Source organism: Emys orbicularis, chromosome 16 (genome assembly GCF_028017835.1).
Source record: "Emys orbicularis isolate rEmyOrb1 chromosome 16, rEmyOrb1.hap1, whole genome shotgun sequence".
NCBI classification, from domain to species: Eukaryota; Metazoa; Chordata; order Testudines; family Emydidae; genus Emys; species Emys orbicularis.
In genome coordinates this window covers 23,244,671-23,255,650 of record NC_088698.1, presented here as the reverse complement: position 1 = coordinate 23,255,650, position 10,980 = coordinate 23,244,671, and the positions used below count along the sequence as shown (strand labels likewise).

The 10,980-nt window shown below is 42.3% G+C and overlaps 1 pseudogene; it reads right to left on the bottom strand.

The window, feature by feature from the left end:
• Positions 1-413: 413 nt before the first annotated feature.
• On the bottom strand, positions 414-2,049 carry LOC135890575 (tigger transposable element-derived protein 1-like; annotated as a pseudogene).
• Positions 2,050-10,980: the final 8,931 nt, after the last annotated feature.

Sequence of the window (10,980 nt, the reverse complement as noted above, 5' to 3'; positions counted from 1 at the left end):
CAAAATAACCTAGATTTTTGTACTCAATCAATTATACACGAGTAATATAGCTACATCAATGTATTTATATTGTAAATAGCAATCATGTTGACATAAAAAAAATCACATAATAATCTAAACATACATAAAGAAACAGGAGAGAGATCACTTGATCATTGCCTGTTGGTCCACTCCCTCTGGGGCACCTGGCATTGGCCACTGTCGGTAGACAGGATACTGGGCTAGATGGACCTTTGGTCTGACCCGGTACGGACGTTCTTATGTTCTTATGTTCTTATAGTACAGGCAGTCCTCAGACTTATGACCCAATTGGTTCCTGGGCATTGCTGATCTTGTCATTTGATTCGTAGGTTAAGAAACCTACTAAAGGAATGAAGAAGATGGGACACCTTCTTCTGAGCTCATGGGTGGGTCTAAGTAGGTGGGATTTTCAGGGGTTTTGAGGTGATTTGGAAGGACTTAAAGAGAGTGTCCAAGGAAGTTTGGACTGATATTCTCCTCCTTTCCTTATAAAGTTCTCTGTAGCAGTTGTACATGTTGGATATGTCCCTATTCACAGATGCACTGCGTTCAGTGTTGGAGTCATGTTCCTCAAACTGGGACATGTCAGCTTCCAAATGTTGAAATGCCTCAGCCAACACTTTTGTTATCAAGACTTTATGAGGAGGAGTCTCTTCAATGGTGGGTGCACCTTCTTCTTCCTCTGCCACTTTTTGCTGTTCCAAATCAATGAGGTCCTGATTAGTTAATTCTTCAGAATGTGATGCCAGCAACTCATTAACATCCTCTGGTGTAATGTCTAAGTTAAGTTCTTTGCCCATTTCAGCAACAGTGTTGGTCACCTAATCAACAATGTCTGTAAAGCCTTGGAAGTCAGACACAAAATCAGGACACAATTTTCTCCAAACACCAATCAAATTTGATTGTTTGACTTCATTCCATGCCTCACCAATGTTCTTAACTGCATGGTAAATGTTGAAACCCTTCCAGAATTCCTTCAGAGTTGGTCCACCTTCCTTCTCAGTTGCCCTCATGGCCTGGGCAAATGTGCTCCTAAGACAATAGGCCTTGAAGGATGCAATTACCCTGTGGTCCATGGGTTGCAACAGTGAGGTGGTGTTGGGGAGCAGAAACACCACTTTAATATCAGGATGCATGTCATCAAGGATGGTTGGATGACCAGGAGCATTGTCGAGGATTAACAATGCTTTAAATGTAAGACTGTTTTTGCTGCAATAATCCCTGACACTTGGCACAAAACGATTAAACCAATCCTCGAAAATGTTCCTATTGACCCACACCTTACGATTGGATTTCCATATCACTGGGAGAAATGCTTTGGAATATTCCTTGAGAGCCCTGGGGTTTTCGGAAAGGTTAACAAGCAAAGGTTTAAGTTTAAAGTCACCTGGAGCATTTGCACCGAGCAAAAGAGTGAGCCTATCTCTAGCAGCTTTGTATCCTGGCATGGATTTCTCCTCTTTGGCAATATAGGTTCTCAGTGGCATTTTTTCCCCAAAAGAGCCCAGTTTCATCAACATTAAAAACTTGCTGAGCACAATCCCCACCCTCTTCAATAATCTCAGCCAATGTCTCGGGAAAAACACGAGCTGCCTCCTCATCAGCACTGTCAGCTTCACCTGAGACCTTGATGTTATGCATATTGGCCCTGGCTTTAAAACGCATAAACCACCCCCTACTTGCATTAAAAGGCTCAGCATTAGAACTCTCCCCCAGTGGTTTCTTTAGATCATCATAAAGACTCCTAGCCTTTTCCTGCATTATGCCTAAACTCACAGGAGCACAGCGTTGATTTTGATCCTCCAGTCAAACAATTAACAGTTTCTCAACCTGAGCGATAAGTCCAACACGCTGCTTAGTTATCACAGTTGCTTGCATAGGAGCTGAGCCCTTAACATGTTCCTGAATTTGTACGTTGTCTTTCAGGATGGTCACGATAGTCGTTCGGGAGAAATCCAAAGCTTTACCGATTTCAGTTGGGGTCTCACCTTTCTCGGACCTCTTAAATATTTCAATTTTTGTTTCCATAATTGTTCTACGTTTCTTAGAAGAAGAAATATCACTTGCACCAGATTTTCACTTTTCTGCCATTATTATGGGCAAAGAAACACTAACTTTTAAGAAAAAGTTTGGAGCACAAAGAATCAACATGTGAAAATAGCGTTGGAACAGCTACTGAATGACTTGAGTCAGGGAGATCGGCCGCACAGAATGTCGATGCGTGTATGAACTTGTTCGCTGGTGTGGCATTGCGTCAGCTCAAGCATCGTAAAGTCGAAATTGGTGTCGGAAAGTCGAAACAGGATGTCCATTTATAAACAGCATAAGTGCCGTTCGTCATAATTCGAACGTCGTAAAGTCGAGGTCTGCCTGTAGATGGTACTACCTGTGGTTCATCAAATGCACTGCCTTGTGGGTAACCCGAGAGGACATATTCTCAGGGAGCAACCCCTGACAGAAAAGCCAAAGAGCTTGTGGGTGAATTTGGGAGAATGTAAGGCTATGAGAGTAAACTCAGACAGAAAATCCGGAGTGGAGCCCCTAACGTAATCAGGTACTAATATTTTAGTATCTTTCTGGCAACTCCTCCAGCAAATCAGGTACCAGATGTATTGGTTCTTCCTCTCCTCCGGATTTTACTAGTGATGCTGAGAGAGGGAGGGGGACCTGATGCATGGGCAACTCAGGGCCTCCGTATCATCTGCCCAGGCTTGTGCCCTGGAGAGGTACTCCAGCTTTGCAAGGAATGAGCCTACCCTGTCCTTGGTCTTCCTCTTGCTTCTAATGTATTTGTAGAATGTTTTCTTGTTACCCTTTATATTTTTAGCTAGTTTAATCTCATTTTTTGCTTTGGCCTTTCTAATTTTCTCCCTACTTTTTAATTTGACCTTCCTTCCACTTTTTGTAGGACTCTTTTTTTGAGTTTCAGATCACTGAAGATCTCCTGGTTGGGATTTTCAAAGGAGCCTATAGGAGTTACACTCTTGGGGGCAGATTTTTAAAGGTATTTAGGTACCTAAAGATGCAGATAGGTGCCTAGTGTGATTTTTTTTTTCAAAACTGTCTACACACCTAACTCCTATTGACTTCAGGGGCATGTCCATGCATTTCTGAAAATCCCCTAGGTGACTAGATGCACCTTTAGGTGTCTAAATCCTTTTTAACATCTGGCCCCTAATTCCCTTAGGCTCCTTTGAAAACACTCAGCCCAATTCTCCTATCAGGTGGCAGGGGTAAGCATTCCTGGGTTGGGTACTTTGCAGGAAGAAAGCTGTATTTCAAGTATAATTACAAATCTATCATGTGTCACCTTCTGTCTTTTGATAGAGAAGTATCACCAGGCAGGAATAACTTCTAGAAGTTCATACTGTTGGCTAAATTACAATTTATTAACTAATACTACTAAGGTGCATGGGAGACAATTTATCACAGTTAATGGTAGCAATGAAAACAGTCCCCAAAGCAATTTTTAAAGTTTTATACTTCTATGAGGTTCTGTTTTGTTTTGCTGTTGCTGTGTTTCTTTTACATATAATGTGAAACAGGTTAGTATGTTGGTCTCATTAGTTTAGAGGACTGTTGACGAGCAGTAATTATACAAAGGAAGAAGTTCCTGCATTTTAGGCCCAATGATAAGCCAGATAATTAAAGCACCTCTGATAATTGTATTGCATCCACAATTGACCAGTGCTGGGAAGAGATGGTATCTTCCATTCATTAGACGTGGATTAACTTTGTTATGACCAAATAATCCATCATGAATGGAGTGACATGAATAATTCATTTTGTGCCACACGGATGGGATTTGGTGCTTTCATATCGCTCCTGAACGGCAGATGTAATTAAAAACAAAAGAACAAACACACAACCTGCTTGTGTTCTGTTGTACCCTAGATTTTTCCCTGTGGAGTGATTCTTTTAGACATGATGGGTGCACCAGGGGGCACTGTTTGCATTGAAAAGACACAGGCAACTTTGATTTCGAGCTGTAGAACAGTGTGTAAGACTAACCTGAATGGGAGAAATTTGTCTTTCCTTCGTTCATAATGTCAAAACAAAGCTTTTTCAGGAAAGCTTTGTTTTGAGTTTCAGTCCACCTTAACAATCATGCAAGGGGTTTTAAGGAAGTGCTGGAAGACATTTTTCTTAATTGGTCACCTGTATTATGACTGACAGAAAATACAGTAATAATATGGTTATACATATGTACAGATTTCGCTTCACAGGCCAATAATTGGTATCACATGTTAAAATAATGGTCGAGCTCAGGCTAAAAGGCCAAAGGTTCACCTAGATTAGCTATTTATCCTGGGCACAGCACTTTGAAGTAGCTGTTCCTTGTCAAAATGCAACCTTCAACAGATGCGCTTAAGAATTTCAAAGGCTTAACTCCAGCAAATGAAGAATTGAAGTAACAAGGTATCAAACACCTTTGAAATGTATTAGATCTGACACACTATCTTAAGTTAATCACTCCATCTATATTAATAAAATGTAACTCATACTGTGGACTGTATTCAAAATAGAGAACTTTCTTATGTACATAGTCAATGTGTGTGAAAATAATGGGACTCCTTGCACCTGATGTAGAAATGTAAAAGGGGGAATAAAAGGAGGTAGGATGCTTTTTAGATTAATTGCTCCAAATGTTATTTACTATTATTGACTTGCAGTGGAGTCCTGACCTAATTAGGGTCTCTCTCACTGCTACTCTATGCATTGAGCACTATACAGACTTCTAGAAAGGGACAGTTACTGCCTGTTACAGCTTAAAATCTTAGTTTAAGACAAGATGTAACAGGTCTGCGGAGGAAGCCTGCTATTAAAGCTAGAAAAATACTGCAAACAATTTCATGCAAGTATTTGCTTAGATTTCAAATTGAATTTCCTTGGGCTGTGTTCACACCTCCTTTTGTGTTTGCTTTCTTCAGATGACACATGTTTTCATTAAATGCCCAGAGAAGGCAAGTGACTTAAGATGTCTCCACTTGTGTTGTGTCCAAATGGAGACATCTTAAAGGGGGCCAGATTTTTCAGAAGGCGGATGCACAGGACGACTTGAAAATCAGACCCTTGGAACCAGGGCCGGCTCCAGGCACCAGCACAGCAAGCAGGTGCTTGGGGCGGCCAACGGGAAGGGGCGGCACGTCCGGGTCTTCGGCGGCAATTTGGTGGCGGGTCCCTCAGTCCCGGGTCTATTGCTGCCGAAGAATGAAGTGGCGGTGGTAGAGCTGCTGCCGAAGTGACGCCGATCGCGGCTTCCTCCCCTCCCCGCCCGCTGCTTGGGGCGGCAAAAACACTGGAGCAGGCCCTGCTTGGAACGTACCTGAAGTTGGGTACCCAGTAGTTGGGGCACCCTACATCACTTAGTCACTTCTAAAAGCTCTCGCTCTCAGGTATTGCCCTAGAATTGGTACATTTACATGAGACAGGCAGAGGCTGCTCTAGCTACAGGCAAGGTAGGCAGCTGAGTAGGGTGGCCCATTTGGCCTGGCTGCCCCTCTGAGAGGGGTGGCTGGGCCAAACTGAGAGGTGCTGTGTGACCACATGCACCAGGTCATGATGCCACTCACTCAAATTTGGCTTGGCCACATGCTGTAATGGAGGGATAGCCAGGCCAATTTGAGTGGCATCGGTGGTGGCATGCTGAAGCGCTGCAGGTGCTTCAGTAGAAGTATAAGGTTCTTGACACCTCTTGGTAAGGATCCGATGGAACGTTTTTGGGAGGTCGCTGCATGAACACCATTATTTTATGAGAATGTGAAGAAAGACCATTAAAGTCTACATCCCGCTAATGAATCTGACACTTGCCTGATTTTTTCTAAGACTGATGCCTCAGTCAAGGCCTTTGGGGCCAGAAAATAAAAGTCTTAACATGTTCGCACATCCCCTAATCCTGTTTATCTGCTGCCTCCCCCTAAACTGATACCTACCTCTTCTTGGCCTTCCCTGCACTGGACTTCTTTTCCCAAAGCTTTCTGTGGGTGCAGCTTCAGTGCTAGTAACCATGGGAGTGAGTGTAGGCAAGATCCTCCATTTTAACAACCGTTTCTAGACCTTATCTGAGCAGGCTTAGATGACAGGTCACTTAAAATGCTGGTGACCCCCTGGAGCCCTGTCTACACTTCACTGTCACCACTGGAGCTGCACAATTGTGGTAGCAAAGGATTTTTGTGGGGGAGATGGCCTGTTTACACACCCTTTGTACCAGGATTGATAGTGATTTATGGGCCTTACCATCCAGCCCTTACAGTGGGGAATGCAGATTTGTGCAAATGACCCCATGGAAGTGCTGACCAACCCACTCAGGCCCTGGGTGAGTATGCTACTGACAACCAGGCCTAAAACTGGGCGAGATCACAGTGGCTCTATCACCTGGGTCCTTCAGAAAGAACTGGATATAAACCCATGCAATTATATTTGCAGATGGCTTGAATCAATAGCTCTAAGAGGCATGAACTATACTTTGATTTATTTCAACAGGCGGTGTTGACTCTGAAGCCTAATAAAGTCTGTTTAAATCAGTGCTTGAGTCCTAAAAAGAGAAATGTTGGAATGCAAGGCAGTGGCAGGCCCCAGAGGGAGCTGGGGGAGGCCCAGGGGAATGGAATGACTCCCCGCAGAGCCAGTCCCATCCCCACCTCCCTCCTACCTGTGCCTGGTTTCTACCTGTACCTATGCCCAGTGAGGGGCTCCACTGTCTAGGCGGCCCCTGTACTTGATTCCCAACATCCCCCAGCTCAAGGCTCTGCCCTGGGCTCCCAATGGCCTCTGCATTGCCTTGCCCTTTCCCTGCTGCAGCGTTCCTGGCTCAATCCATGCTGACAGCTGATGATCGCCCCTCACTCGGGCCTGGCACTGGTACTGGCTGACTCGGAGGATGCTCTGCAGCCAAGGGAAGGAAAGAAACTGCCTGTCCCAAGACTGGCAGAAGTACTGGAACGCTGTTCCGGCTCCCGCCAGAAGTGCCAGAGCCCCTCTCCTGAGTGGCCCGGATGACTGATTGCTAGTTTAAATATCAGTATTGTTAACTATTTCACTGCTGAACAGAGTGTGCAAGAAGGAAGAGCAATGATAATATGCCCTAAATACAAATGTGGTATAATCCTTGTATTACAAAAATATGCATAATCTGTTTATCACTTTGTTGGCAGTTGGGAGAGTACCGCCCCATTATTTCTTCCAAGCAGAACCCACGCACGTATTCACTGCGTCCTGAATACGTGCAGTGAACTGGCCACAATTATTCCATAGAGTTAAAAAGAAATTCTCCCTTTCCCCGCAAAGTGAGTAAAGTAGAAAAACGAATAAATTGCAGACAACCTGCGAGTGGAGCAAGACAGTAAATTAATTGAGCACATTTATTTATTTACTCAGTTTTTATTAATTTTGAAAGATACGAGATAATACATACATAAATATAGTGCGTTTCAGCTGTAGGTCTCCAAGGACTTTAGAAAGGCTGCTCAATGTCATCAGCCCTGTTTCACAGATGGGGGAACTGAGGCATAGAACCATTAAGGGACTTGCCCAAGGTGACACAGACAGCAAAGCAGTGGCAGAAACATTTGTATTGCACCAGTCACTTAGAACCTAGGCTTACAGGATGTGCCCTACTTGTATATTAAGGCAACAAATATTAGGGAACTAATACTATTGTTACATGGACCATAGTCTGCTCTCCAGCCATAGTCAATGCTCCCAATCATATCTAAAGCCATTCTTGTGTGCACCATGGACAGTGTATATTTCACTGGCTAAAGTGTTGATAGTTACAGTCAAGGAATTATTCTATTATAATCTAATTTAAATCAAGATTACAGGCTATAATTTCCATTATGGCCTATTCTTTTATGAGGGTTAAAATAAAATGAGCTCAGACCTCACACAAGGTCTGAGCTCAGAATACTTGTCTTTGGGATGGTGAACTGCTACCCTCGCTGATGACTTCAAGGGCATCTAGCAGGCACACTTCCCCTTCCAGCCCATCCTCCAGGGCTCATCCCTCTCTTCTGTTGAAATTCTGACTTGCACAAAATCTGGTAGTTTGTTTCCCCTGGAGGTAGGCTGATTTTTCGCATTCATAAAAATGCATGAAATCTCGTACCTAAAGTATTTCCCATTTTGTTGTGACTCAGACTACACCTAAGAAAGACAACTTGATTGTTTCTTTTTTATATAGTAAATAAATAGGAAGCTGGGTAAATTATAAGTGGCAGTTACGCAACTCAAACATTCAAGCGGCTAGTTACTGCTCCCTCCTCAAACTGGGTGGCCAGATAGCCAGTTAGGCAAGTTTTCCAGGCAAGATTGCAAAGTGGATGCAACTGGTACACCTGCAAAAATGCAAGTCACACAGAAACATCTCAACGGTCACATGCAGATTAACCCTTTTCATGCCAAGTGCCCTTTGCAGAAGCCAATGTGGAGTTTGGTGGGTGCATGTACTTTTTTGTAGTCTCATTTTACACACACACAATTTGGCCTAGTGTATTTGCATATAACCTCCATGCTTCTGTGGTCAAAATGCTTACCAAGGCCCATAGGAATGATTCCTGCTGGGAATATTAATAGGCACGGCAGTATCCTTCTTGCATTGGGATGTTGTGGGCCTTCTGCAGCTCACAGAGCGTTGTGCAAGCCCCCTGCAAAAGGACAGATTTCAGGCACCCTTGAAAAATAAATATGTACTGACCGTCCCCACATAGTGGTTCCTGAGACAGCTCAGCATTTCCCTCCACTTGGCACAGGAAATGCATGTGGTAACTGTGGGAAGAACTGACTCTTCAGTGGCACAAAATGTAAATGTGTAAGTGTCCAAACAGGCATCAAAACATGGGTTTAAGCTCCTAATGTGAGACTCCCATATTTAAAAAGCAAGCCCTATAACTTTATTTCATGTGGCTGTGGTTGAAGTATCTAATAACTGAATATATATATAAATAAATTCTCCCTGTAAATTTTGAATGACAGAGGTTGTATAAAATGAAGTGACATGGTATTTATCATTCCCTGCTTCTGTTCCTGAAGAGACACCCAAAAGAAACTCCTTGATAATCCATTACGTTGCCATGCTGAACTTCGAATGAAGCTTAGCGGTAAAAATTCACCAGAGTCAGTAGACCTGGTCCTTTAGCCCTCACTCATGTGAGTAGCTTCATTACAGGATTCAGGCCTGTTCTCAAGAATAAAATTCCTGTTGATTTCAAGGAGAGCAGGATTTGGCTGTTACACTAGGTTCATATCCTTATTCACATTGCATATTACCTTCCTCTGTGACTAGTGCCCTCCATGTCCATGGGACTACTTGAGGAGTAACGTATTACTGTGGATAAGGAGGCAGAAACTGGCCCTCCGTAAATAGATCAAAAGAGTTTTGGGGAGAGGATTTTAAGACAGCATAAATACCAAGCAAAGCTAGGTTCAAATATAATTTAACTTCTACAACACACCTTTGTTTACAGGTTTAAAGGGAAAGTTTGGGCTAATATCAAATTAAGGCAATGAAGTTTTTCCTATTTGACTTTAAAGTTGCAATTTCCTCTTTCAGTCCTTCCCAAAAATACTCACCCTCCTCTCATGTACGGTTTTGTGTCTAGTATTAACTTTAAAATTTTCCCCAGCATCTCACATGTTCGTCATATGTGCTTTAGGAAATAAACTAGGCTGGAATTTTTGAATGTCAATATAATTTGGGTGCCTAACTCCCTTAGGCTTCTTTGAAAATGTTAGCCTAAGCAAAGAATCTTAGAGTTTAGAGAGTTGAAAAGTCTAGCGCCTAAATACTGTACAAACCCCAAGAAATCAAATATAATTGTGAGGGACCAATGCAACTCCTAGCAGAATTTATTCTGTTCTCTTCAGATTCTTATACCCTACTCATCACCTTGGTACCTCACCTTTAAATCTTAGCTGTGAAAGTCTCTAACATCTGTGTGCAACATCCAAAGTGTTCTTTGAATGCAGCGTGTGCTGTGCAAATAGTAATGTACACATAGTCATTTGGATTTGTCACCTATCCTATTGTCAGTACTTCCAAATTGTATTGTGTGCCATCTGTCTCCAATTTGCATTAAATGTAAGCTTTTCTTCACACTTAAAAAAATCATAAATATTTCTGGTTTAAGGATGATATAAAAGTGCATTTGATCCTCTGGGTAAGAGGCGTTGGTCTTGCCAGTGGCTCCTTGCTCTCTTAAATCAAATTCATTGCACACACAAATTGTCTATACATTTTAATATAGACAGGACATAAATGTTTGTTGCCAGTTGTGTTTTATCCCTGGCTGCAAATTCTTAGGTTTAAACTCAAACAACAAATATTTGTAGTGTCTACAATAGAATATACAATCATAGTACTTAACACCAGAGCTGTTCTACAGTTTTTGGATGAAAGATTTTTTTTAAACTGACAAACGTACTTTTTTTCAACACTGAATTTTTTTGTGAAAAATTTCCATTTAAAAAAAAAAAGATTTTTTTCTGGAAAAATTATCCATGTGATGAGACTGATCAAAACACATTAAAATGTGGGAGGAGGGATGGGCAAAATGACCCCCTTTTTATAGCTAATGTAATCATAGTTAGTAATAAAAGTATGTAAACTGATTTCCATGAAAGCTGTGATAAACCTTGATTCTCCTTAAACATGACTAAGGTGACATGGCCATGACCGTCCCAAACTCGCTGTGGAGATTTCGTAAGAAATGCATGGTTTTACAGCAATCAAGCAACTGTTTCATTCTGGGGCACTGGCAATAGTTTTTACCTCTTTTATAAATAACACACTTTTTATAACTGGTGAAAACAGGTTTTACTCTTGCTTGTTTATAAAAGGTTGAAATTAAAATCTCTGGCCTTGATCGTCCAATTGGCTGTACCTGGATGAAACTGTTGCTCATGCAGAACCCTGTTGACTTCTGCAGAACTCCAGGCAGGCGTAAGGGGTGGCCTGAAAGG